Raw genomic sequence first — 4,724 nt, 5'->3', positions numbered from 1 at the left:
ATCTCATGTACCACTACCTTACCTTTGTGGTTTGACACTAAACTTCTTCAATAGAGTGACAAGTGGTGAAAGTCATAATTTTTCACAAAAGAAGCTGAGCCAAGCATGGATTCCTTCCCCTTACCAAAAATCAAATCATCTCTTAAATGTCATGCTCTCCAAAAAATAAAAATAATTTTCTCATGAAGAGGAGAACTCAACTTGCCATTAGAATAAGCAGCCAGTTCGGCCGGTATACTTGGAGATCTCATACTAAGGAATATTCCAATATACTCTCATGGTCGAATGCAGAGCTCTCGCCTTTGGAAAACTCAGAAGAGCATGAAAAGTGCTCGCATCTTCCTCACCACAAATAGAACACATAACAGGATAGTGTTGGTGGTGCGCAATTCTGTTAACATGTACCGCCAAGCTGTTAGAAGCGGCTCGCCTGGCAAAAATTCTGAACTTCTGGGGAACATTGGCTTTCCAAATTATATTTCAAAGCCTTCTTACTCCATTATTAGCATCACTAAATTGACCTAGCTCTTCCTTTCGACCCTTTAGACTCAATGGTAACCTATACACACTTTTAAGGGAGAACAATCCATTCTTGTCATGGTACCAAGCAACAAAATCACCCTCCCCGACAATTGAATACACATCTTTGGGATCTCCTCCGCGTTGTGTGGATAAAATAGGTGCCTAATTAAGTTCTAATCCCAACTCCTTGTCCCACTAAAGAATAAGTCAGACACCCACTTGATTCTAGTTATGTTCTTTTTAGCTGAAAGTTTGAGTCTAGAAATCCTTGGGGGCAGTCATCTCTCCAAATATTTATACCAGAACCGTCAAAATCCCTCCAAATCACCCCTTCTTTAAGCGTTTCTAGTCCATGCATAATCTCCTACTAAGTCACCGACACAGAATGCGGAAAAACAGTATCTTTAAGGTGGCCCTGCGGGTAATACTTTGCCTTCATCAAGCGCATAATAAATCCGGGAATACTAATAGCCACCAGGTCTGCTTAGCCAAGAGTGCTTGATTAGTCAAGGCAGCGGAAAGACATTGAAGCTCAAAGAGATCCTTCCAGTTTAGATTTGTCAATGGAACAACCAAGGTTGCAAGGAGATTGTTGCTAACTTGGCAGTACAACACTTCTTTGTTAGGGAGAAAAACTGCAACAACTACTTTTAAGAAAATAAATAAAACCAAGCATGCTAGCATGGACTCTTGCTTTAAAGGTGAGCTTATTCTCCATATGTACCCATCAGAGAGACAATGGATTCATCAAATAAAAATGACAATGGTGTAATAACTTAATTTAGGGAATAGTGCTCCAAGGTTTTCCAAAAACCAGGTATAATCATTATAATTTGCCACATTTCATCGTTACATAGAACAAAAGAAATAAATAGGACGTAGATTGCTACATAATGATTATTAAGAAGACCACTAAATTATCTATGAACAAAGAAGACCTGAATGAAATAAATTATTCAGTTCAACATATAGAGACACTAGGGGATAGATTGCTGAATAGTACAGCAAAGATCATGATTAAAAAAAGAAAAATAATTCTCCAGTTCCATAAAAAAAGCAAGGATGATGATAAAATAGAGATAGATTGCAGATAAGTTAAGGCATATTTCCAGCACACAATAAAATGACTGAGACTTTCTAGATCAAGACTTTATATGTCAACAATGAAGCCAACGTGCTCATACTTGATATCGCAGCTCATGAGGCCACCTTGCTCAAACGTTGTCAGATGAAAGGCAAAGCATTTACAGCATAACCTTCTAGTGTCAGGAAAAAAGTATGTCGAACTAAAGTTTGTTTGAGCCGAAGTCAACTAAAATCAAGGCCTCTGCAATGGAAACTAGCAACCAACTTGCCATGAATGTCAATCTGAAGTAGCCTATCCTCAAATTTGGCCAGCACGAGCACTTCACCATCCCAAGACGTGGCCACAACATTCCGGTATTGGGTATATATTCCAAACTGCGCACCGAGATTTGTAACCAGCAATTCAACCCGACATTTCAAGGCCCAGACCTCACTTTCGTAGTCTTGCATCATCCAGATATCAATGGTTGTCGCTACATCATTAAAACTAGACATAGCTAGCATTCCATCCATCTCAAACAGGTCAACGCCACAAAAAACAACCGGAGCAGGCATCTCTCTGAATGACTCAGCAGTGGTGTTGAATACCATTATCATGTTGCTTCTGCTCCCATCTTCCATTGAGTTCCAATGGAGGCTACCACGGAACAATACAGGTCTAGGGGCCCACATTATCAACTTCTTTTCTTCCAGGCCTCCTATGTGCCTCGGTGGCTGGTCCGAGCCTAATGTGAAGATGTAGGAGCCATCATCATACGATGACCTAGAGGTCGAGTACAACAATAGCCGGTACTCGCTGATTGGGCTATGTGTATACATCCCCAACATCGTGAAGCCAGAAAGCATGGGGAGGCGAGCACACTCACGTGTTGCCGGGTTGCAGATGGAGAAGTGGCTTCTCTGGATGGAGAGGATGAGGATTGAGGAGGCCATCACAGGAGGCCTCCAGATGGTAGAAGTCATTGGCAAGTCGCGTGACGAACCGGCGCTGGTCGGCGGTGTCCCGGTGGTCGAAAGGGATGATGTCTAGGCAGTAGCGGCCAGCGCCAATGCTGTTGTCGCCGCGGAGAATAGGGAGGGTGGGCTGCCGGGCGTGGTGGGTGAGGAGAAAGTCACGGGTGGAGGTGATGCAGTGCCAGGCGCGACAGACGGAGCGGCAACGGAGTAGGGCTTCAGGTGGCAGGCGGACGAGGATCTCCCATATGCTGATATCATCCGGGAGCCCGGCATGGAGGGGCGTCGCTCGCGACCGTGCGGCCTTCGGCATGGTCGCCGGCTGGAACGGGACGAGTTGGGGCGGCTTAGATCAGGTTTTCGTTTCAGGATCACGGACTTGCAGTGTCGTTTGGACTCTATATATAGAACGGAGTACTCCAGTGGACGACACAAACCCATGAGCACGAAGAGCTGAGGCAAGACGAGCATGCCAGGCATGAGGAGCTTGCTTCAGACCATAGAGCGCTTTGGTGAGACGGCAGATGTGATCAGGACGATCAGGACCAGAGAAATCAGGCGGCTGTCGCATATAAACCTCTTCCTCCAAGAAACCATGAAGAAAGGCATTCTGCACATCAAGTTGACGAAGAGACCAACCGCGAGTGACAGCAAGAGAAAGAAGAAGCCGAATGGTGGTAGGCTTGACAACGGGACTGAAGGTGTCCTTGTAATCAAGACCATAGCGCTGCCGAAATCCTCTGGCAACAAGGCGTGCTTTATAACGCTCAATAGATCCATCCAAGTGCTTCTTCACTTTGAACACCCATTTGCAGTCAATAACATTAACCCGTGGTGGGGGAGGAACAAGAGTCTATGTCTCGTTACAAAGAAGAGCATGATACTCCTGCTCCATAGCCTCTCACCAATGAGGAACACGCATGGCAGCCTGATACGAGCGGGGCTCAGAAGACGGATCCGCAATAGCAGTAGCCAGACATGCTGCCAACCAAGCAACAGTACCATCCATACGTTCCTTTGGTCAAAAAATACCACTGCTACTGCGTGTATGTGGACTTAACACAGGAGCCGTCAAGGTCGAGGAAGCAGTCAGCGAGGGCCTGGGCGACGAGGAGCCAGACGATGGAACCAGGTCCTCCATCGTGGCAGACGGCTCGGTGGATCCAGAACCTGCCAGTGAGCTATCCAACAGAGCCGCGGGCGAGGCCGGTGGAGCGGACCGAGCCATGGGCGATGCCGGCGTAGCAGGCCGAGCCCCAGGCGATGCTGGCATAGTGGGCTGAGCTGCAGGCGAGGCCGGCGTAGCGGGCTGATCCGCTGGAGACGCGGGCGAGGCCGGCGTAGCGGGCCGAGCCGCGGGAGACGCAGGCGTCCCAGGCCGATCAGAGGACGAGGCCGGTGCCTCAGGTGCATCCACCGAGCGTGCATGGGCACACGGATCAAGGCCATGCAACGTCGCGGTGTGATCGACGTGCACAACAGAGGGCGGCGATGATGATGATGGGGAGTCCTCCAAAAGCTCCAAACGAGCCCCACGTCCGGTTCCTGCACCATGGTTAGGCAATAACACAGGAGAGTATGCAACATCATCAAATTTGGTCAGAGGCAAGAGAGGATGAATGCATGGACGGAGGAGCATCCGTGGACACAGGTAGATTGGCAAACGGAAAGACACGCTCATCAAACACTACATCCCGAGAAATGTAGACACGATTAGTGGGAACATGAAGACATTTGTAACGTTTATGAAGGGAACTATAGCCAAGAAAGACACACTTTTTGGACCTAAATTCCAGCTTGCGTTTATTATAGGGTCGAAGATGCGGCCAGCAAGCACACCCAAATACTTTAAAGAAAATATAATCGGGTTGTTCATTAAGGAGAAGTTCGAGGGGAGTCTTCATGTTGAGAACACGTGTGGGAGTACGGTTGATAAGAAAGCAAGCAGTGGTAAAAGAATCACTCCAAAACCGGAAAGGAACCGATGCATGGGCCAAAAGAGTGAGACCAGTCTCAACAATATGATGATGCTTACGTTCGACAGAACCATTCTGCTGATGAGTATGTGGATATGCTAAACGATGAGCAATCCCAAGCGACTGGAAGAAGGAGTTGAGGTTGTGATACTCGCCACCCCAGTCCGACTGAACATGAACAATTTT

The 4,724-nt window shown here is 47.4% G+C and overlaps 1 pseudogene; it reads right to left on the bottom strand.

Annotated features, from left to right (window-relative positions):
* Positions 1–1,746: 1,746 nt before the first annotated feature.
* LOC147981489 (F-box protein At5g49610-like) lies at positions 1,747–2,875 on the bottom strand (annotated as a pseudogene).
* Positions 2,876–4,724: the final 1,849 nt, after the last annotated feature.

Source organism: Triticum urartu, chromosome 3A (assembly GCF_056163025.1).
Source record: "Triticum urartu cultivar PI428250 chromosome 3A, HENAU_Tu73, whole genome shotgun sequence".
NCBI classification, from domain to species: domain Eukaryota; kingdom Viridiplantae; phylum Streptophyta; class Magnoliopsida; order Poales; family Poaceae; genus Triticum; species Triticum urartu.
The sequence above is the reverse complement of the archived record's forward strand: the minus strand, read 5'-3'. Positions and strand labels throughout refer to the sequence as shown.